Raw genomic sequence first — 25374 nt, forward strand, 5'->3', positions numbered from 1 at the left:
AGAGCAGTTTCTCTTCAGGCGTAACATTTCCCCACAAGGCACATTTTTGACCAAGCTTTTGGGATGGTAAGACTTGGCATGCAGGACCGCATTGCCTGCTGTCGGTTTCCTATACAGGCGTGTGTGTAGGGTGTTGTTATACACAAAGATTTCAAGGTCCAGATAGTTGATACTAGTAGCACTTATGGTACTGGTAAATTTGAGATTGAGCGTATTATTGTTTAGTATGGTGATATACTCTTCTGCAGATTGACGATCTCCTTGCAAAATTATAAAAAGGTCGTCAATATACCTTGTCCACATAAGTATTTTATCGGTCCATATTTGATTGGAGTCACTCCAGGCCTCGTGCTTCTCCCACCAGCCCACGAATAAATTCGCGTAGCTGGGGGAGAAGCACGAGGGGTGAAGGGGGGTTCTGGTTATTAAATTTTGCAAAACGGATACCAGTGTGCCGGCCCTTTCTTTTTCTGAAACCACATGGAGCCAGGAAACGTGCAGCTACATATATATATATATATATATATATATATATATATATATATATATATATATATATATATATATATATATATATATATATATATATATATATATATATATATATGAGAAACAAGCAACCACCTCCCACAGATGCTCTAGGGAAGAAGGCACGGACTGGAGGTGGTTTTGGATTCGGCATCTCTTTATTTATTCAGGTCGCCCTCAATCCCAAGCACACGGGGAGAAAGAGGCCTTTGTCAATCTAGTTTGGCGCTGTTTTACACCTGTGTTAAGTAGCCCTTCCCACCGGACTGATGAATAAACACAGACAACATACTATAGCGTATGTGATCAACCAACGGATGAAATACATCATGTATATGCTGTCCACAGCTAACAAATCAGCATTAATGCAGATAAGGCATACCTTCATAAATAATACGCACAATGCATGCATTGAGTTTGCTTGAAATACCGAAAATGCTGACCGCATGGATAATTATGCATGTAAATCACCAAAATCGTTCATCACTGTCGGATTATTATGGATATTTGAAAAATGCAGGCAAACTGGTAATACTGGGTTGCCTTAATAAAAATATATGATTTAGAAAAGGGGGTGGTGATGAACAGAGTGTCTGAGTTAAACAGACCACTCTTACCCAGTCCAAAGATCAGGGCTTGATCCATCACCGTTATTTATCTCACTCAAAATATATAGCACATAATTTATAAATGCCACAGCTGTCAAACCTTAATATTCATGTCCGCTGTTATCAACCAATGACCCGTAAGCTCACCCCAGCTGATTGCAAGTCCGTAACAACATGACCTCTGAAGTCAACTTCGAAATCAAAGTGTTTTCCTGCCATAATATCAATGTCACAATCCTGATATAAACCAGGAACAGGGACCGGATAGCTGCAATCTCATCTCGAGTTTGCATATTCAAACAATGAGTATACTTGCAACTTTAAATCTACAGAGCATGTGCTCCCAAATCCTCAGGAATCCAAATCCCATACTGCCACAGAATGGGAAATGTTTGATAGATGATGAACATTTGATATTGTTGCTGCGGGGTCAGTGTCAAAGGCGTCTCACACCGGGGCCAAGGTATTTATTGATTAAAAAATAAACAATGGCAGTTGGCATGTGATTAGTCTCAATATGGCACAACCTCGGGATTGAGGGGGACTCATCATCAAAATTGATAATGCCAAAACCACCTCACCACATCGGCATTGCCGGCTGCGGTGCCCAGTCACCAGCTGGTGCCAGTCTTCCAGGCAAGGCCTTTCTTGCTGGTGAAAATAAAGATCCCATGCTGGCAGTCGCGAAAACCACCGCCCAGGAGACCCTCATCCTCTGCCGCAGTCATCCTAGTTACTCTTCCTGGCTGCATAGCTGGGGACTCACCCATTAGCACTCCAGTACTCCTCCACAAAATCGGTCTGAAGGGAGAGCCTCAATCAACTGGTGTTCCGTGAAAGCGTGACGACCGCTCACGCTGCATCAAATGAAACAAACAACCACCTTCCATAGATGCTCTATGGAAGAAGGCACTAACTCTATATATATATATATATTTATATAAATATATATTTACTTAAAGTGTCGCCGGATCCCGCTGCCGCATCTCTGCTCCTTTTTCCTGCTCTCCTCGTGGGACAGGAAGCCAGGATTAAACGCCAGGCTTCTCTTACCAATCACAATGCTGCAATTCAGTGTTGTGATTAATTTTGAGCGTCTTGGTTCGACGGTTAACCAAGGAATGTGAGCCTTGGCTTGTTCTCTATGCAGGCTGTAATGCAACCAGTATGGAGAACGGGGAAAGAGAGCATGACAGGTTTGGGCTGCCCAAGATGAATGACTAAGCAGTCATTGCACACTTAGGAGTGGGAAAACCACTCCTCCCCTGCTCCATGAGCAGAGCAGCCCATCTGCAAAGGAAACATATAATGATAATAATTAAAAGTTATTATACGGTAATTTTATGTTTCCTTTCCTTTACACTGCTCAAAAGCAGCGGGGTGACGCTCCACTGCCATAGCGGAGGAGACAACACTGAGTACTGGACCTGAAGGTCAAACAACACGTAGGGTCCAACAACAACAGCAGCATCGAAACTCCCTTGTTCAATGGGGATAAGAGAGTTCACATTACTAAAGACCTGGTGCCGATCTGTGTGGTGGTGAATGATACTGATAAGTAATTTTAGGCCTATGTGGTAGCCCTAATCATGCATAGGGTCCCAGATGGGCTCTGGTGGGTGAAACTCTGGAATCCTATGCTTCAAATGGGGAGGGAAACCCTGCTGACACTAGAAGGAGAGTACCAGATGAGGTATGCTCCCATGAAAGTCAATCTTGTGACCAAATTTGAGCATCATGAGTGATTGTGAATTATTATGAGGGGCGGTATCATCTGGTTTTGAGAGAATACATGCTCACTATTTGCTTTACAGTTCTGTGACAACTGATTGACAGCAAGCTCACTTCACCCAAATAGCTTGCAAAAGACACAGACCTCTGGGTTATCACCAGAGTGTTCAAGAAGGGATCTGGAGGTGATCACCAAAAGGGAGACAGGGTCCACATCAGGCAAAAGATGGGGGATAAAAATAAAATCAAAGAGTACTCCAATCGCCCCCAAATCAGTTCTTGTTCTCAAGGGAAGGATTCCCAGTCCCAGCCCGACCAAAAGAATGGTGGTTATCCTGAGAAGAAATCATCAGGATATTTTCACCCATAATTCAATGAGAGCTACAGGTACAAGCATGTTAAAGGGGACTCTCGCTCTCCTTAAAGGCAGCAGCCCCCACTCGGAGGCAAACACCAGGGAAGGCCAGTGTAGCCCTTGGGGAGGAGGTTGCCTTAGTCTGTATTTTTGAGAGTGCAGAGGTTTTCCTAGTGTCCCTAGGTGATTGAGATAATGCGCCAAAGGCTCAGATGCAATACTAACGTGTATGAGCAGTGGGTAACCATCAATGGGCAGTGGGTGGAGGATCAGAAAAACCCAGGAGTTAGTACTTCCCAGCGTATTCTACCAGCTGGTAGTAGCTGATGACTAAAAGAGCCACTACCCCTTGTCTCTGGCTCCCCATAGAATGGGTTGGGGGTCTTGGGTTCCTCAAGTATATCTGTGAGTCCAGCCATGTCTGTGGATTGTCTGCTTGGTAACAACCAAGGTGGCCGAGGAGTGGTCTACATTCTACACCCAGAAGGCAACTTCCAGTTTAGGGTGATGCCCTTTGAGTTATAGAATGCCCCAGCAAACTTCAAGAGATTGGTCAGCAGGGTCTTGGCTAGGTTGGAAGGCAGGACTGACTATCAAGTCTAGTACGGGCCAGACAGGGCATTGTTGCGTTTGAGTCAACAGGTCGGAGGAGAGCAAAGTACAGCCCCTCAAACCCCAAATTCAGACCATCCTGTCCCAGCCAGAAGTGAGAAGTGAGAGCATTCTAATGCCTTATGGTATATTACAGTCAATTTGTCAGAAGATATGGCACCATTGTGCTCTCTTGACTGAGTTGACTTCCGAGAAGTAGCAAAAGAAGGCTATCTGGACAGCGGCGTGTCAGAAAGCATTTGACATCTTGAAAGAGGCCATGTGCGTGGCACTCATGTTCAAGGCTCCTGACTCCCTAAAGAATACATTGTTCAGGTAGATGCCTTAGAGCATGCCATTGGTGATATCCTGCTTCAAAAGACAATATGCAACACCGTCTCGACGTAAGCAATGGACCCCCATCGCCGATTCCCTGATTCACCGACTCTGGTTATTGCTTAAACTGCCGGCATTTGATTGCGGTTCTCCTTCCAAACCCTCGGGTCCTCACTAAGATTGACGTACTCCCATATCTTGGTTGAGAAATGTAAATAAGCCCTGAATCACATGTCTGAAGATGATCCCACTATTATAAAATAGGGTTCGAAACGTCGTCGACACCTCACACTCTATGGTTCAGACTATATTATATAAAAGTCACAATAGTGTATTCATGAATTATTAGTCTGTTACATGTGTATTGTACTCAGACTGCTTCCTCTTGCCTAAATCCCCACCCTCTATGTATGTCACACTTGTCTATATGTGGTAGTAGGACACAGGCTGTGTTCCACTTGATACTGCATGAATTACTGACTACACAACTGTATTTGTTATTAAACACGGTCCGGCTGGACAGAATATATAGAACCGATTCTTGATCTATATTTACTGCTTCCCAATATCCCATTCTGCCTAGGGACCATTGTCTTTTGAAACAGTATATGCACCCAAGGTCCCTGACCAATTGCTTTTGGGTTTCCCTTGTTCTTTATAACACTGGGGATATCCTTTCACAGCTAAAGGAAGAGGGCCTAGACCAACCTGCAGCCTTCATTAGCAACAGATTGCATCTCACAGAACTAAGTTATGTTAGAGGGAAGCCTTTCCAATGTCCTGGGCACTGAAGAAATTGAAGCTCCACGGTTTTGAGGCTCACTTCTTGGTTCAGACAGACCACAGACCCCTCAAGTTCTTTTATGTAAGTGAGAGGTGAGAATCCAAAATTGTTGAGGTGGTCAGTCCCCACACAGGGAATCAAATTTATGGCAGAACACCGTCCAGGGACTAACCACCCCTATAGTGCAGTTTTAAAACTGCCATTTCTTCCTGGCATAATACACCTTTTCCTGTGCCTAAACATTTTTTTTTAGTAACTTCTAAATTAAGCCGTAACAGCTCAATGAGCAGGGTGCATGGTATTGTAAAAATACAAATACATGTGTTCTTAAGTTTTCCATGTCCAAGCAGTGAAAAACTCCTAAAAGCATTTTTCACTGTGGTGATGGACTGTCTCTCCCTATGAGTAACAAAAGGCTACCTTACCACATTCAATAGGAGCTCATTTTGGATTAGGAACAGATAGATTATAAAAGTTAGACTCAAATGAATTGTAATTTATTGAAAACGTCTGATTTTAAGCCACAATTTCGGAAAGCTGACATTTCTTGTTCTGGACATTTGTGCCTTCGGCCAGTATCCTGGATCACATGACTATTCATGGTTTTGTTGATGGGGTTTGTGTATACCTCTCAGAGAGTGACATAAAGGGGACTAGGTGTGGGCAGGATGGGCCACCCTGCCAAAATGGCTGCAGGAGGAGCTGTACCCTGCCCCTCTTATATGTTATGTCAAAGACTTTCCTCAGTACACACAAAATAACCTGACAACAGCCTTTTCTCACTCCAAACAGTCTGGAGCAGGGGAAGGTGAGAACTTTCCAGAACCAGAAGTTCCCGCACTTTCTCCAAGTACTCACACTTGTGTTTCTTCAACTTCCCTATTACTTATAGATGCATATGGCACAGAGGAGAGGCAACTTGGCCGCCACCTGTAGCGCCAAAGCCTTCTCAGAGCACGTAGGTGCCATTTATTTTGATAGTAACAAACAAATTCAGTAGAATGTTTCCATCATAGTAATTTGCTCAATATGTTGATATTGCAGTCTGCTAAATAATTGCTTGAGGTCTGATCTGCCAGGTTCCACTTTGTATTATTTGTAGCAAAATAATTGGGTTTAGGGCTGCCTGCTATGTTTTGTTCTTGGGTTTTGCTTTACCCTGTCAACCGCTGTCCATTTCCCAGCCCATTCCATGGACCTGATCCGTCTGACAGGGACTGAGTGAACAGCGGTGTAGCAACCATTGGTGCAGCAGGTGCAATGGCACTTGGGCCCTGAGGAGCCCATTGAACCTTCACAATAATGTATTTTACTACCTCAACAGCAGCCAAAGCAAGCATTTTCCTTATTTGCACCAGGGTCTTTGCCATCCTTGATATGCTACTGCAAGTGAACATATCCCACTAAGGATATTACCTCTCCTCTTTCGGGGGCTGGTATGATCAAATAGGGCAGAGGCACACACCTCTGGTTTCTTATTTTTCCCTTCTACCTCAAAATGATTACTCTCTTCAACCTTCCACCTAACAGATTAATCACATTGCTTCCACTGAACTGCTAAATTTCTAACACCAGCTAACCACTTTGCTGTTGCCACCAGGTTAATCAATGACTGACTCCCTTGAGCACATGCACTGGCTGCCTGAATTCAGTACATCCTGTGTTCCTTTGTGCACTCTTCTGTTGCTTTTTGTCGGGCTCCATTGAGCATCCACTCAGAGTCCTGTATCTGGTCAACATCTGTAGGTTGTGCATCTGGCATGCCTGTGTGGAATCTAGAAGATAGCTCTGTGGTTGCCGATATCTTATGCTCAAATATTAGGGTGCTGATCTGTTGCTCCTCTATGGGTTTTATAGAGTACTTACCCAAGCAGGAAAAAAATCAAATCTGTATGTCACTGTTTACTGATGACAATAACAGACATGTAGCTGACTTTTGGGAGCTGGACAATAGTGCACATTTTTGTTTTGTGAATTAACACATTTGTTTCTCTCCTTTGTTCACCTATATTCCTGACTGTGACCTAGGGGCATTGCCACTGAGAACGCTCTGGGCCATTCCTTCCAATTCAACTCTGGTCAATGGAACTTTTTAGTAGCCTGAGAGGAAAAGGGGTTAGCAATAATATAAATCTTAATGTACAGTGTGATCATTAGGATTACACAATAAGAATCTGAGTCAGTAATTTTAAGTTAAAAGGTTGATTACAAACTCAAAGCAAGACTAATATAAATAAATCTCAAGAGCATACTATAAAAATACAGAATTATCAAGGGAAATCCAAAGCTGTGTATAATATTGGTCCTCAACAGCCAGGAACATCTAAGGATTTCTGTGGTAGCTATGCAGAAAATGGGGAATAGGATTTCACGATTAGACAAATGGTTTCCATCCTTCTCCAATACAAGTAAAGGAATAACAATGTCTACTAAATCCTACAATGAACTAAGTTTAGGGGTAACCCCATGAAATCAAGGATGTAAGAAAGGTATCAGAATATGAACATCTGTAGAAGTTCATTAGGTAAGGAGTCATGTATAGCACAAAGCAACACATTCAGAGATGACAAGAAAGGTCTGTACTCTCTTAGGGTGTGACTTTGAGTTTCCTGGTGGCAAAGCCCCACTCCCACACCAACAAACGTGACTGCTGACCGCCCGCTAGATTAGGAGTTTTCTCCTGGTCTGGTGAGCGGTGCTATGGTGGACCAAGGCAGTGAACTTTAGAAAGGCACCGCAATGGTATAGTCAAACAAGTTCCTGCATGGCATTGACTGTTAAGTCCATACCGTGCTGGAACTGGGGGTGCATGCATACAGAGGGACACATCATGTGCACCTTGAAAGCATCCACACTGCCCTTAGTTTCCTCACTGCCACACTTTTCATGGAGGACTCACCGCCATGAAAAGCGTGAAGGACTCACAACTCGTAATATGCTTGGCGGTTCTGCAGCAGCACCACCAGCATATTGCGGCCTTCCGCACCACCACTGAGGAATCACGGATCCCTAGTGGATGTGGCAGTCCAATGGTGGTTTGACAACCAAAGTCACAATAAGATGGTCTGACCGCCAGTGCTGTGATTGTCGCACCACCAGTGTGGGCTTGGCGGTCCATAGGACCTCCAAACTCATAATCAGGCACTAAGTCTAAAGGGTATCTGACTAAACCCAATATTTGTACGCTAATTAAAATGCACACAGAACATTCAAGAAATATGACCTCATATGCATCATAGTACTTTCTCCAGTTCCCATGAAAGAATTTGGCACCTAGAACACTGCTCCTACATTCCAGTATCTGCTTTCAAGCGTATTGATTCCTTCCTTTGATAATACCAACTGGTAACACTCCCTTTGTTCTTCATTAAAATTATTTGACCTTCCCAATTTTTTCTTATCTCACTATCTCTAAAATACAATGCACTTTTTGCTGACTAAGAAATGCTTTTAGTTTGCACCTACGGAAGAGAAAGCATGCACAAAAACAACTTTCATGTTAGTATTAAATGTCTCAACTTTAAGCTTAAGGCCCACACTCATGCTAACTGAACAGCTTTCCATGACTGCATATTAATTCTAAGACCTACATATAATCCAATAAATGATACTGAATTAATATATGTGGCACAATAAACGACTAAATGTATTATTAACCAAAAACAACAACTTTTCACCATTTATATAGAAAGCATTGAATACACATGTGATTCTATGGCAGGACCGGGGCTCATATTATGCTTATCTCTCTTCGCTACTTTAATCAAATACAAAACACTGAAGCCTTAGAAAAGCTCCAACAAAATGCTTATACCCCCAAACACAGGAAAAAGATAAAAAAACACAGTGCTCTCCGCAGCAAACTACCGCTCCCATCAGTCCATTGTAATAGTCCATAGTATTAGACCTTCCACCATGTCCACGAAAGGCTATATACTGAGTCCCTCTTCTGTTGTCCTCCTCTTTCTTCGCTGCTAGTGCAGCCAGTTGAGTGCCTTTCTTTGTTCTCCCTGTAATTGTGATATTATGTGCATTTTTCACTGTCTATTTACATCGGGGGGCTCTGTTTCTGCTTGTTTCCTTTCACAGAGCCCTTCTAGTCGCGGGAACGTTTTTCGCTCCTGACGCGACTTTTCCCCCGGTACAATGCGGTGCATAGACACCCACCAGAGGGTCCTCGAACATCTCGTTACTCCTCAGCACAATTCTCCTCACACAGAGGAGCAACGATGAAGAGTTAGCCAAGCCGGAGCCTTGCCCTCGCCGCCTCATCAGACGCCCGGGCAGGGATCTGTATTTTGCCCCAAAAGTTAACTTGTGAACGCCCAGCTGGGGTCTGTATAGCGGTTTTAACCGCGTTGATCGCCTGCGGGCAGAGTTTTGCACTGTGCACAGTTAGGTGTGGGTAAAGCGTGCAGTGGGGCGGCGAGACCCGGTCCCTAGGGGAGGGTCAGGGCGTTTTGGGGGTTTGGTGCAGCCCTACTTGCCTGTGTTGTTATCCCAAAAAACTAATTGCAGTCCTCAGGTCTGCCCATACTGGTTGACTCCCTTGTTGTGGGTAGTATTTAAGGGGCACTTGGGTCCCATTTAACTGCTTAGAATGGAGCAGGACGCTTACTATGAGGAGGAACCTCACTCATACTTGAGTGATGAAGACTTTTACCAAGCCGTTGACAGTTCCATCTATCGTTGTGTGTCAGAAGTGGTGGGGCCTATGGAGGAGCGCCTTTCGGCGCGCATTGTTGAAGAGTGCGCCAAACTAGTGCAAGCCCACCCAGGAGTGCTCACTGGCCTCCCAGGTCCTTCAGGTGAAAGCCCCCATGCCCCCAAGACACCCTGCAGGGAGGGGGTGCCGGAGGGGGGGCAGGGGGTGGATAGAGGCGCCTTTGAACGTCTGCGTGATGCTTTTTTGGCCAAGGCGACTGCTGTCCCCCCTGTGCCGCTTTTGTACCCTGAGCCCTCAGTAGCTTCGGTGACGGCTCCTCCGTCTCCTGGTGGGGACTCCCCGGATACGGATGACAACGAGGAGTCAGTGCGCTCTTGGCGCCCCTCGGGCTCGGCCGCAGAGTTACCAAGGGGACAACTCAGGCACGCTGGACCCGGATGAGATTATCCATCCGCAATGCACGGCCTGGTTGCCGGGTGACATAGTGGCGAAGTTCTTGGTGAGCCGCCAACGTAAACTTTTGGAAAAGGAGGCTAGAGGGTGCCTGTGAGGGGAGTGCACGAGGCCCACGCTGGAGGGTAAGGTCGCTTTGACGCCGGAATTGGATGCAAAGTTGGCCACCTTTCTGGCGAAGTTCATGAAGGATCCGTGCAAGGGCATTGACTGCTCCTGGCGGTCATGTCAGAACAAACAGTTGGACGCGATTGGGCCTGCTACAAAGATCCTCGATATGGCGAAGGAGGCAAAAGCTACAGGGACCACCATTTCTCCCGACATTTTTCCGAACTGGGCACAGAGGGTGATCATTTTCCAGGGTAACGCCATTTGTGCCCTATCGACTGAACGCTGGAGATCGTTGTTAAGTAAGTTGGACCCAAAATTGGGGGATTTGGCCTCTTTGGAGGTGGGTGCGGTGGCCCAAGGAGGTATTTTCGGAGAACCATTCATAAAAGAATTAGGAAAGTTTGTCTCAACTTTCACTTCCTTGGACAAAGCCCAGTCCAGCATAAAAAGGGTTTTTCAGCAGCGTTTCTCCCAAGAGGCTGGTCGTGGTAAGGCCGCTCGCCCGGCCGTGGCGGACAGAATGCAAGTAATAGAGGTCAAGGCTTTGATGGTCGGGGTTGCCGGAAGAATTCAGGACCCAACAATCCGAACAGTGAGTGTGATCCCTGCGGATCAAGTGCACATTGGCAGTCGGCTAGCGGACTTTTACGGGGAATGGGCAGCTCTTACGGCAGACGCATGGGTGTTACAGACCGTGTGCGGTTTCCACATAGAGTTTTACGATCAGCCCATCCAGGTAGGTCCCCCGTGCCCTATAGTCTTCTCAGAGTTCGATGCACGGCTGATAGATGAAGAGGTCTCATAGTTGCTTCGCAAAGGGGCCATTCGTCAATCAACGCGCCACTCCTCCGGGTTCCTCAGCAATATTTTCCTGGTGGATAAGACGGATGGGGGCAAGAGATCGGTGATCAACCTCAAGGAGTTCAACGGGTGGTTGGTCTACAGACATTTCAAGATGGAGGGGATACATCTCCTTCGAGATGTACTCCTCCCTTGGGATTGGATGGTGCGGTTGGTCCTCAAAGACACTTACCTTGTGGTCCCCATCCATCCCCCCACCGCCGTTTCCTTAAATTTTGTTGGAAGGATCGAGTGTTCGAATTCACCGCCCTTCCATTACGGCTTTCCTCAGCCCCATGGTGCTTCACGAAGTTGTTGCATCCCGCGGTGGAGTACCTGCGAGCCAGGGTATTCGGATGATTGTCTATTTGGACGGCATTCTGCTGATGGCCCAGTGCCCAGAAACGTTGACCGCTCAACTTCAGCAGACGGTTGCATTTTTCCAGAAGCTGTGGTTTATCATCAACAGCGCGAAGTCGGTCCTGGTGCCGTGTCAGAAGGTTACCTTTCTGGAGTTTGTTATAGACTCCATCGAGGCCTCTCTCAGTCTTCCATCGCGGAAGATGAGCAAAATCCGGCATGTCTTGCGACAGACAATTATGAAAGACCGGACTTCTTTGAGACAGATTGCCAGGGTGGTGGAAATTTTGTCGTCCTCCATCCAAGCAAGCTTCCCGTGGCCCCTGCATTACCGGGCACTCCAGCGCCTCAAAGCGCAGCATCTCCGGAGGGGCATGTCTTACGATCAGATGGTGCCTCTCTTGGAAGAAGTGAAGGAGGAAATGTCATGGTGGCTGTCACACATGGAGGCATGGAGTGGTCGGGCGATATTCGGATCAGTCCCATATCTGGTAATAGAATCCGACGCCAGCAGGTCGGGTTGGGGTGCCTGTTGCGGAGAATTTTCTACAGGCGGCACATGGTCGTCCGAAGAACAGAAGTTGCACATCAACTGTTTGGAACTTCTGGCCGGTTCTTTCGCAGTACGCTGCTGTACTAGAGATTCAGCGAAGTCATGTGTACTGTTAAAGATGGAAATGTCTCAGCGGTTCGATACGTCAACCATTTGTGAGGTCTACGTTCCTGAGCTCTGGTGAATCTAGCCAAGGAGTTTTGGGACTACTATCTAGCTCATGACATATCCGTGATATACTTACCAGGTCAAGCCAATCAGGTGGCAGACTGGCACTCCAGGTATCTACGGGACTCCAGTCAATGGATGTTGGACGTTCAGGTCTTCCAGTGGGTGACCGATCTGTGGGATCCTTTCTCTGTGGACCTGTTTGCGTCTCGTCTGGACCATCAACTTCTGCGTTTTTTCAGTTGGAGACCGGATTCTCTGGCGGAAGCCACAGACGCATTTCTCCAGGACTGGAGTCAGGAGACACCTTTTACGTTTCCACCCTTATCGATGGTGGTGCGGACGGCGGCCCAGGTCCATCATCAGAAGGTGGAGCTGGTGATGGTGACACTGCTCTGGAGATCCCAAGTCTGGTTTCCAGATCTTCTGGAACTTTCTTGGGATTCTCCAATCCTGCTCCCCCGGTTTCCTCACCTCCTGCTCAATCCAAATCGGGAGCCGCATCATCTCATCATTCAGGGTTCTCTCCACCTCATGGCATGGAGGCTTTCCGGTGACGCTGGTCGCTCTCGGGCCTTTCGAGGTCGGCTGAGGGCCTTTTGACCAAGGCCTGGGCTAACAGTACGGCGAAACGCGACAAATCCGCTTGGGCTAAGTGGATGCATTGGTGTCTTTGACGGGACTTGGATCCCCTGGTCGCAGGAGTCGTTCCCATTCTGAATTTTTGGGCTGAATTGGCAACCAGAGGCCTAGCGTACAGACCGGTTAACGCAATGCATTCAGCGATTTCGACGGGCCATCATCCGGTGGAGGGAGCCCCGCACAGGAGCATCCCTTTGTTTGTAGGCTCTTACGAGGTCTTCACCTTTCACTACCTCCAGAGCCTCGGTATTCAGTCCTTTGGGACATTAATGTGGTTCTGAACCTTTTTCTGTCTTGACAACCTAATGCGTATTTATCCTTAAAGGAGCTTTCGGCCAAGTTGGCAATGCTTTTGTGTTTGGTATCTTGCCATAGATTGTTGGATGTCCGTGCCTTGGACGTTTCAGTAAGAACTTTTTCCCCAGATGGGGTTACTTTTACAGTGGGGCGACGCACCAAATCCGCTACAAGAACCGGACGTCCCCAAGTTGTGTGTTGTTCAATGCTTCAAGGCTTACGAAGAGATGACTCTGGATGTTCGCCCTCCGGGCGAAAGACAATTGTTAATTGCCTTGCGAAAACCACACAAAGCAGTCTCCTCCCCCACCATTGCCAGGTGGGTGCGATGGGTCATGCAAGAGGCAGGCATTGACACTAAGCGTTTTGGAGCTCACTCAGCCAGAGGGGCCATGGCATCTAAGGCTGTTTCTGTAGTGGCTCGTCTAGAGGATTTAATGCTTGTAGCAGATTGGTCCTCGGATTCCATGTTCAAGAGGTTTTACTTTAAACCAGTAGTGGATCTTGCTCAGTTAGTGGTGAGTAAGCTTTAAACTACCATAATCTGAGCCTCCGGTCCTGCCATAGAATCGAAATATTCCTAGCTAACGTAACAGTAAGTTTCAATTCTATTAAGGACACGGAGGCGAGGAATATCCCTCCCAAGTCACTTCGTGTGAGATCCCACCCGTATGACAGTAAGCAATCAGGTTTACAATTTTGAAACTGAAATGTGTTATATACTATATAACGCTGTGTGCTTGCTTGACTATCGTAAGAGTGTAGTTATTTTTACAACGCTTACGCTGTTGTTTTTTCTACTAGGGAATGATGGTTCAAAACAGGATCCGTGAGATGTGAGCGTAATTCACGCAAAGAAAGAGGAGGAATACAGAAGAGGGACTCAGTATCTAGCCTTTCGTGGACATGGTGGAAGGACTAATACTATGAACTATTACAATGGACTGATGAGAGCGTTAGTTTGCTGCGGAGAGCACTGTGTTTTTTTTCTCTTTTAAATGCATTTTCCAGTTTGGGGGTATGAGCATTTTGTTGGAGCTTTTCTAAGGCTGCTGTGTTTTGTATTTGATTAAAGTAGCGAAGAGAGAAAAGCATAATCCTCGCCTCTGTGTCCTTAATAGAATTGAAACTTACCGTTACGTTAGCTAGGCAAATTTCGATTCATTCTCACAAATCCCTGGCAAATGCACTGCATTAAATGCATTTTAGCACACCATCTTACAATTTGAACCTATAGAAAATAAATATCAGCAATCCAAATGTCTCTGAAAAAAAAACCTTCATATGCACACACACACACACACACACATATGTCTCCAACACATAATAAATACACCTTCTACATATTTAGTGCACCATATTGCAAAGTAAATATGTACCCAGGTGTAGACTATATAGATCCCCTGTCATGTCGGTAGGGTGCATCCCTCTCACTCCTGACTGGACTCTTCAGGTAATTTTGATGCTGCCATTAACAAAAGCACGCCTGGGCTTGCAGCCTACTGCTTTTAAGTATACGCAAATAATCACATATCATGACTGCCTGCGCCTGCTCTCCTATGTTTTCCTCTGGGTTCCTCCTTTGCCACTCATTTCAGGGGATATCCTTTATTTGTCTGTATTCAGGGCAGGCCCTCAGTGGCTTCTTGTTGGACTACAAAAGGTGTTTACTATGACTGCATTGTAATCAGCCTAAAAAGCCCCTCCAAGAACAGTAACCTTTGATCTGAGTAGGATGGAAGGCAAGCAAATACGCGCACCTATTTTTGAAATAACTTTATTCCACTTCATGCAGAAGTGCAATAACACAAATCCTCATTTTACACAACACCAAAAAAAGACTCACAAACCCCCGCTCAGCAAAAAGACTTTCAAACATAAACAGCTGGGAAATTTACATAAGAGGCACACCTTCCATCATCCCCTCCACTACACAATTAACTCTATATGACCTACATTAGGTAACAAATTCCAATTTGGATGATCCCATACAAAATCAAAGCACTTCCCACTGTCATGTTTATCTTTGTGCCAGATTGTATTTTCACCCAGGATGAAGGAAGTGGCCCACTTAGGGTCAACTGAGTCACTCAGGATCGCCTCTCAGCCTTCTATACCTAATCAAGAGTTGGTCAGGCAGTAGAGAATACAAACCAGTATATATTTATTTAGATACACTCAAGCACAGCCAGGTCTGCCCAGTATCGTAGAAGTGCTGCAAAGGGACTGGCATCAGCAAAGATGGAGATACATAATGTACAATACAGAACCAATGGAGGCACGCCCGTAATGGAATTTTTTAGGCAGATGCAGCAAAACTGAGAAGTACAGAAGGATAGCTTTTGATTCTGAGGCCGGGCACACACTATCTACTACTCCAGGTCGCTCTGTCCGTGTCCTCCACTAGACCAGTGGGAGAAGGCCTCTTTCTAGTGGGAATGGTATGCGCTAATAATAACAGTGCATTTATTAGAAAAGCAAGGTCCAACAAACCTTACCACAACCTGTTTCTCAAAAAGGCAAGGAGTAGTTTAGAACATGGTTTAAAATGACTGCCAAACATAAAATGGTGCAGCCAATGCTAACTTACATAGAGTAATGCACAAGCAAAGATAACGGATACATTTTCATTCCTACAGACCCTCCTTTTAGCATGAGCTAACCAATTTATGTGGTGATAAAATAAAGTATGACATGCTAGTGGACAAAGGCACATCAGTATTAGGAGCAGTTCATATATTCAGTCTCAGGAATAGAGGCTGCAAGGAAAGATGTAGTCTCACAAATACCTTCATCTATCCGCATCAAATCGTTGATATCCTTTACTATCATAATTGCGGCATTAGCATCATGAATTGGTATTTTGTGTTTGGGAGTAGGGATATTGACACAATAGGAACAACAAGCTGGGAGACATTGTATGCAGAGGCAACATGTAAAGAAGAAACCGGCAACCACAGGCAAGAAAGTGAGGATCTTCCAACCCCAGGAGGTTAGCGTGTTCCAAAACCACCCCCAACAGTGTCGAAGTACCTCTTTCTTGGTGTAATTCAGCTTATATTCTGTGTAATGTTTGTAGAGCTAAATGAATGTTGGGAGCGTTATCAGGTATGTAAACACAACAGCTGCTGCCTATGATGAAACAGGCCCCTCCCGTTCTGCAGGTATAATGTCTAGCACCATCCTGTTCTGCAAAGTGACTAGTCTCATAGCCTGGAGCTCAGCAGAGACATTCGTCATAATCCCAGCTGTTGTATTGATAACCACCTCAACAACCCAAATTAACTGACAAACTTGAAGGCTATTAGCCATGGGGCCCCAGAAAGGTATTAGGCCCCTGACAGCATCTCCATATTGCTGTCCAGTGGTGTCAGTCTGGCCTTTATCCTTTGCGTCAACAACCCATTTTGACTCGGGGAAGAAATGTACATCTACTTTGCCCCTCATGAGTTTTGTGATAATTAGACGGGGCAACATATACAGGGGAAAAAGGAAGGAGAGATAACATGTACCTGACCATCCCCTAGGGAGCCAGACATGGTCTTGTGACCCACAGACAAAATAGACATTATGGGGTAAGATCAAAGGTGGACTATTAGTCGTATTCAGTTTGTAGGTGAAATTGCATTTTCTCTCCCTCACCTTTATCTCCTCAGTCCCATGGACACAAAACCCAGCTGTCTTATTAAGCACTGACGCGGTTATCTTTGGTAATATTTCAAGCTTGGAAGGATTGAAATTTATCAGAGGTGTTAAACTATTGGAAATCAGCTGTTTCCATTCGAAACCAGGCATTATCCTTTACTCTATGGTATGTTTCAAACATGACTTTGAGGACACTCTCCCTAAAGTACTATGTCCTGCCGGTCCTATGCGGATAAACCCTTGGTAGAAGTGTAAATATTCATTTGTGGTATGAGAATCAGTGGATGTTACATCCAAAGTAGAAAGGTGAAATTGGATGTACACCTGCTGAAACAATTCATACCAACCCTCGCAGCTACCAACATACGACAGTGGCATAGACAACAGATTGTCGCTCCTATGAGTGACCGAAGGGAGACACCTGCAAACACAACAATTAGTTGTATTGGACACATTATGAGCATGATACAACATTTGGATGAATGCATTATCTGTGTAAGACTGCCTATGTACTTCTTTGAGTGGGGCTAGAGGAACAGGGGGAGTGGCGTTCTTGAGCACCGGCGGTGGAGCTTGCTCTGTCCTAAACTGGTGCTGTCCCACGTCGATCAGGATAATGTACCCCCAAAGGGATACCTTTTGAGCTATGTAAGTTTTGAGCTATCCTGTCCAATGTTAAAAAAAAACAGTGCACAAGTCTCACATCACCCTAAACTAATTCCGTTGGTACTACGACAAAGTACACCTGACTTACGCAGTCCATCCCTCTCTAATCTGATTTCTCCTTTTGTGCACTGTTCCTCACCTGAGGAAGCAAATTGTACCTGGCAGCCCCAGGCACCATGGATCAATAAACAGTGGCATCTAAATAGCTCGTATTTCTGTGGGGACTGCAGCATTTAGCACTTCATCATTCTCCAAATTCGTTTGGGTTAGAGTCAGCCTGGCGTCACTGAAGGGAATGAACTGAGGTACCTTCTTGCACTCTGAGTCCCCTATTCCATCCCTCACTCATTGGTCATAGGGCAAGGGCAAGGGCAAAGGAATCCTGCGGCAGTGATTAGCGTGCACCCAGTTCTTTCTGCCAGTGACCTTCACAGTAGTGCGCTTGGAAAGGAGGACCTGTTCTGGCCCCTTCCACCGCAGCTTCAAAGTACTCTTCTGCTGGAAGTTGTGAATGAGCACGTAATCGCCAGGCTGGATATCATGTCCGGGCCCCTCTGGTGTAGCTGGCAGGGCTCCCCGGGCCTGTTGGTAAATAGAACGCAAACTGTCAGTTAACTGGTAAAGATAATCTCTTAACAGCGGGTACTCAATATCTGAGAACCACGAGTGCGCGGGACGCCCCAGACATTTGCCGGTTTTCCAAACACGGCCACCTATGGCGACAATCCTGTCCTGAAATTGTTGACAAAATAACTAATGGTAAAGCATTAGGCCACTGTAACCCTGTTGTCTCCTGAATCATAGCCAATTTTAACTTGAGTGTACCATTGTACTTCTCAACCAATCCTGCTGACTGTGGGTGATTGGCAGCATGAAATTCCTGCTTTATTCTCAAACCATCACATATTAACTGAATTACCCTGGCATTAAAATGACTTAAATTGTCACTCCAGATCAAACGAGGCAAACCAAAACGAGGAAAGAACTCCTTCAGGAGTACCTTTGCAGTCGTAACAACTGTGGTGTATTCAGTGGGATAAGTCTCAACCCATTTACTAAATGCTCAGACAACCACCAACACGTACTTTACATTTTTACACCCATCTAAGTAGTCCATCTGAAGGACCTCAAAGGGGAAAGTAGGTGTTGCAAAATGACCGGGTGTTGTACAGGTACCTTTTCCAGGATTGTGCATCCTGCACACCATACAGTATTTCACTAAATGTGTGGCTCTTTTTGACATATTGTCATTTTGCCTCACAGGGTCTAACAACTTGGAAATGCCTTTAGCACATATATAGGCTGGGCCGTGGGCCATCGTGCCCACAGGAAGAATATATGCATCTGGCAACATCCATCTCTGTTTTCCTGACTTGTCAATCAAACCTCCCTCATTGCTCAATTGTGCTGTGCTTTCTTGCCCTATTGCTAATTCTTCTATTTTAGCCTCACTTTGTATCTCTTTCACATTCTCAAGCATATCCTCAAACATGGTAACTTCACGCACCCACCTAGCAGGACCTGCTACAAACATTTTCTTCATTTTAGTCTGTGCTGTTTCCTTAGGTGTCAGGTCTGCAAAAGCATTCTCCCTACCTACATCATCAGTAAGTTTCCTATGGGCACTATACATGACCATTGCCAACTTCTTAGGAAGTGTCAAAACAGAAAAACACCTCAATATAAGGTGACCTTATTGGATCTTTGTACCATGGGAAGTAAGGAAACCTCTCTCAGCCCAGAGTCGCCCAAAATTGTGCGTGACCCAAAAAACGCATAGTGGCTGTCAATAAAATATTGACAAGCAGTCCCTCGCTTAATTTAAAATATACACTTGTCCAACCAATCTTAAGAGCAATCATGAATACTGATGCAGGATCATATTAATTCTTCCAATCGTAGTGCCAGTTTTCCCCAATTGTGGTCATAGTTGTGGAGCCATGCTGCGTTCCACAATCTTAGTTCGAGTCCTAGTTCACTGTGTACGCCGTCCCTGCAACCCGGCGGTGTATATGAATTGCATCCTTAAAACTTATAAATACGTATCGAAATTGAAAGTCTTTTCTACATGTTGCAAAGCCTTGAAAAAGCCCAAAGGGGGCGAAACGCGTGTCGGCTGTGGAAAATAAAGGCTTGAACTCTTCACAACGTCTGGTGTTATGAAATTGACTGTTTGACCAAGGATATGGATCACAGATGAAACGCTAAATAAGCTAAGGGATCAAAGAGACTGTTTCGGACAAGCAATCAATGTCGTAATACTGCCAAAAACTTGATCAGGCCCCATATTACTGACATATACATGATCTTTAATAACATATAAAGTCTGTGGTGCTGCATCTTTGAAAAAATACTCAGAAAGACTAATCAGAGTAGCAGACGTATGATTAAGGGCAAGCTGTTGGACAAAGGGCTCATAATCTTTCATCACATTCCACACATCTTCCACACTGCAAATGGGGTTTCGGGCCCACTGTGCAGCCTGGTTAGCCACTGTCTTTTTCTCTGCATCTCCCACTTCAGATCGCACATACGGACCCGTACAGACCCATGCACTCTTTAAACTTTGTCCAATCTCTGTCTCCAAAGCCAAGCACAGGCGTCCCATCACTCAAGGAAACCGGGGGACGAAACACTAGGGAAGGAGAGGCAACCGGAGTGACAGGTTTCATTGATGCTGAGGTCTGCGTCACAGGAGAAAAATCTGGTGAGAAAGATGCTGAAACAATGGGCATGAGGGGGTGCTAACAGTCCCAGTTGCTGCAGAATGTAAGAAAGCAGGAGGAAGAGAAAGAAGACAAGGAGCTAATGCCACGCCCGCCAAAAAAGCAGCAGTAGATACAGGAACAGAGACAGTAGAAGCAACAGTAACAGGCAGATATGATGGCAATGGAACAGTGGGATACATCCTTTGTGCGGCGTTCATAGGTGGGGTCGATTATATAATAACTCCTCCATGAATCAATTTGCACTCGAAACCTCCTATCTTCAAGTTCAATCCCTATCTCTTCTCTCTCGCTATCACGTGCTACAGCTTTCTGAGTCAATGTTTGTATTCTCCCCTTTCGTGCTTCTTTTTCCATCTTTAATTGTCTCTGTTAGCCTCCATTTGCCACATTCAAAGAGCATGAAACACAGACGACCTACTTCATTTCCGAAACAATTTTTCCAGTAAAAAAACATTTTTTGTTCATCAAAAGTGCCCATCAACGGCCACTGCAACTCCACATTGTCCCTCGTATATCTGTGCCAAATATGTACTGAACATAATAGGGCCAAGCCCATGTTTCACATACATATTAAAATAAGGAGTGCCTTCTGGAGGCGCCAGCTGAGCTTCTTCCAATCGAGCATCCGCAGAACAACAGTGACAGCACAAAGAAACCAATTTTCTTACTCCAGGCATTCTGAAAAGAAAACCAATTCACTATTCCATGCCTGGCAAAACATTTGCAAACGTTTTTATCCAAAAGACATCTCTTAGACAATACCAAATACAAACTAAAATAGTACCATATCCACAAAGAACAAAAAAAAACTCACCTGACAGGTCAAACAAATGTATTCTCCACTGCCGACTCTTCAGACCAAACCGTCAGATCCAAGGGTTTCGCCGTCCAGGACTCCAGTCAGGATGACCACTGGGTGAGGCACCGTCCTGCGGGACAGAAGGGGCAGCTGCGGTTACAGGAACTCTCTCGTGCAAGGATCCCTGATCCATCCGTCCAACCCGACAATAGTCTCGAACGCCCCACCTGTCCGCGGAAGGGGATGGGTCACTCACCCGATCGAGTTCCTGTTCAGGCACCAACTGAAGGAAGTGGCCCACTTAGGGTCACCTGGTTCACTCATGACCACCTGTCAGCCTTCCATACCAAATGAAGAGTCAGTCAGACAGTAGAGAATACAAACCAATATATAGTTTTTTCAGATACACTCGAGCGGAGCCCGCTCTGCCCAGTCTCCTAGGAGGGCTGCAGATGGACTGACATCCGCAAACATGGAGATACATTATGTACAATTCAGAACCAATAAAGGGACACCCATAATAGATTTTTCCATGCAGATGCAGCTAAACAAAGAAGTACTGAAGGATAGGTTTTAATTCTGAGGCCGGGCACTCACTATCTCCTACTCAAGGTCGCGCTGTAAGTGCCCGCCACTAGACTAGTGAGATGTATGCACTAATAAGAACAGTGTATTCATTAGAAAAGCAAGGCCCAGCCTTGGAGAAACAAAACTTACCACAACCTGTTTCTAGAAAAGGCAAGGAGTAGTTTTGAACATGCTTCAAAATGGCAGCCAAATATAAAATGATGCGCAAATGCAAACTTACATACAATATTGCACAAGCAAAGATAAGGGAAATAGTCTCATTCCCACAAGGTCTTGCAGCTGTTTTTGGGTTCTGTTCTTTCCTGGGGTTTAGTCTGAACACAGCAGACAAGGTCAAACAGCAATGTCCCTTGTCATTTTGTTTGGTCAGGCACTAGTACCTAGACTCAACACATGAGTGCAGCTGTTGCTTGTGAGCATATGTGCTTTTTCATATAGGTATGCAGAGTAATGTAACAAACATAGAGAGAGAGACTTTCTGAGAGGAGATCATGACTGTACCTGAGATGTAGAATGTCGATGTGTGCGCTAAGGTACATTGTCCGCTACTTATCCCAGAGATCTTTGTTGTATAATCATTCTGCTTATGTGGAAGGGAAGGGGGTTAGGCTAACCTGTCTAATATTATCACAGGACTTTTCATAATATATGGTTTACTGACTATGCTAACAGTATTTATATTAAGCACTTGTTTTCTGATTGTGTCACGAATACTGCAATCTAGGGCACAATAGTTTAAATAAACAGTTAAGTAAAAGGTTGTGTCCTGTTACTGCGATCCCTAAGAGGGTTGGGACTGTTGTGTTCTGGGGTGTCAATTCACTTGTCTCTCTGGATATGGTTAGGAGGGCAATAGAGACACCGTAGTTAGTCGGATTCTGCCTTGTGGGTACTGAGGAGGTATGGTGATTCCGTCCCTACCTACTGATGTTCCTATGGTCCCAAGCATAGTTCTGTTCCTGAACAAAATCCCTGCAACATCACAGAAGCCACACTGCAATTCAACAAGCTTCCAACCCAGCATTCCCTAATGGTGATTTGCTCTACCTGTCCTCTAATGTGATTGGGCACCTCATCAGGGGGGATAATATCAAACTATATTTGCCATGGTGGAAAGATATAGATGCACCTAATGGCATGACAATGTGTTATAGGGGTTAGAGCCTGGCTGTGTGCTGGATTGCTTCTGCATTCTGAGCATCTTCATTTATTCCCATTGTTTGACCCTTACCAACCTAATTTTTGCACAAGAAACATGCTTTTGGGATAGGAACTAAATAGCAAGGTGATAACCATTGCCACATGGAGTGGTTGGCTCTATGCTATTTAGTCAGTCTCTCTCCAAAAGGTGTAAAGGTGTAGAGGATGGCAGACAGCACTTAGTAGAAATGAACAGTACTGGATGGCCCAACAGCACATATGAAAGGGGAGGGATGGTGCCTTGCAAGCTGCTTTTAAAGTGAAATGATATGCAATTTCGACCTTGAAATTAAAGGTACTTCCAAAGTAGCAAATTACCTTTTTATATAGGTCACCTCTAAGTTCTACCCTTGTAACTTTAAGCAGGGACATTATAAATGTTGTTTTCTATGCCCTGGCGAGGTGAAAGCTGCCCTTTTTATTTTTACTACGGAGGCTAACATCAGAATACTTTAATAAAATATAACTATTGATAGAAAGGGGCGGAGCTACAAATATTTTTCCAGCACTTAAAAATATACCTATAATACATCCAACAATTTGCCATTGTTAGTTTGGGTATAGATATTACAAAAAATAAGTTATGGACATTTATTTTCTGTGAGCCAAAATCCATCCTTCCAGGAGCTCTTCTCTGACTGGCCAGCCTCTTCTGGACTGTGAACTGAAACTACAGAAGGCAGCTAGGGGTGGAGGGGCCAAACTGGCCTTCAAAGAGGATATAACAGGTTGAACAGGACATAGCCTCACCCCCACATCCTGCACCCCCAGCCAAACAGAAGCCCAAGTAATTTGATTAGTGAAGGGGCTAGAAGGGGATCATAGCCACACCAGTAGGTTGGCTTAGCCACATCTAAGTCTTCAGGAGAAGCTTTATCCAGTTTGAAGTTTAGAAGAATAGTTCTTTCTGGGACAAGAATATGCCACAATTTGGAAGAAGTTTTCATGCACATGAGTGCACCCTGCATCACATTTGTCAGGGGTGCCCATCTGCTTAATGGCCTGGAACAATGAATAAATATGGGGGAGTTGCCAAGCAACTTAGATCCCTGCATGGAATAATCAAGAAAAGAAGGACGCCTGGTCTGCTGGACCTCTGCTCTGCAGCCCAAGAGGACTGCACTCATGAGGACTTCACCTGCTGTAAGTTAGAACTACAGCCTTAATGGCATTTATTTGCTTCAAAAGTGGAAGAAGTGGACTCCCTTAAAGGAACAGGTTAAAATAGATCCAACTGCATTGTCCCCACCAAGAATAACTCTTCTGTAGTGCGTCCAGCAGAATTTTATCTGTAGCATTGTGCATTGTACTGGTGCATTGTGGGAAACATAGTCCCAAAATTCCAAGAACCATCTCAGAGATTCTAGACCCTCTAGAGAGGAGAGAGAAGTAGTCTTTTCCTGTGAAGCTTGAATATCTGGAGGTGTTTCCAATGAGCTTCTTCTCTGTTGCAAGTTATTGTGGATATCGGCCACTTTATCTTGAAAATAGGATGCAAGTTCATTGCAGCGGGCTCCAAGTCGTAGACTGAGGCCTGCTGACAACTCCCACACGCTATATATCACTCTGTGGTAAAGCATGGTTATTCAACACCCACAACGTGAAGATGTAAAGCAAATATGCAGTTTGAAACAGCCCATCACATTAATGATGTTGCCAGAGGAATGCACAAATAACAAAAATACTTGATGAAATGTTGACAGCAGATATTTTCATCAGTGGAGATTAAGCTCCAAGTGTCAATAGTGTGTATGTGGCCATTGAACCATGCACTATACAAATATAGGCAAATGACAGCGGAGAGGGACATGGAAACAGGCTCTTCACACAGAGAACTACTCTTACTATACTAGGACATAAAAAATTTGAAAGGCTATGCTTAGGAATTATTATTCATTTCACATTTGTACTACATCAGTCATGTTTTTTTGTTGCTGTTTATAAACACAGCTTGGTAGCTGCTTCTTCCACTAACATTCATGCTACTCATGGTCTGTAAATAAATACTTGAGCAATGTTGCAAACATAAATGAAAGTGCACTTCTACATATAAACTTCTATGTCAGTTAACAGAAGAACAATTATTGGTCACAACACTGATGCGTACACATACTACTGCAGCTTTGTCTTGAGGCATCCTGTCCCATGGGTGGCCATTGAGAATGTTTAATGTAACTCCTATCCTCATTTGATTCATCATTCTCCTCTTCATTTGGAAGCCTCTCCTCACATAAATGTTGTCTATCATGGCATATGCAGCTATAATCTTCCAACATGTCCATGGATCATATTATAGTGCATCCTCTCCTTTGTGTAGATAGCAGTCTCTGCCTTTCAGTAGTCCAAATATACTTTTTTTTAAACTTTATTTTTATTTTCATCTTGCTTACAACATTGCATGGTAATTCACTGCAATCATAAACATTTGTAAAGACAAACAGACATCATATGTGGTCCAAATAAAAGGAAATACAATATTGTGCACAAGCGGGCATGATCCACTTCAACAGGGTGGCATATAATATACATTGAGACTATCGCATCTGACCAACCCGGATCAGTGAACCCACTCCAACCATCACACCTCCACCTTCCATGATGTGATAAACACTAAAAGAGAAAATTCGGTGGGCCAAAAAATTACCCGACTCCCGTAGGGACAATCCGAGCAAGAAGTTGTGAAGGTGGGCCTGAACTAGTCTCTACCACATCATTTTTAAGTGG

This window comes from Lissotriton vulgaris, chromosome 1_1 (genome assembly GCF_964263255.1).
Source record: "Lissotriton vulgaris chromosome 1_1, aLisVul1.2, whole genome shotgun sequence".
Lineage (NCBI taxonomy): Eukaryota > Metazoa > Chordata > Amphibia > Caudata > Salamandridae > Lissotriton > Lissotriton vulgaris.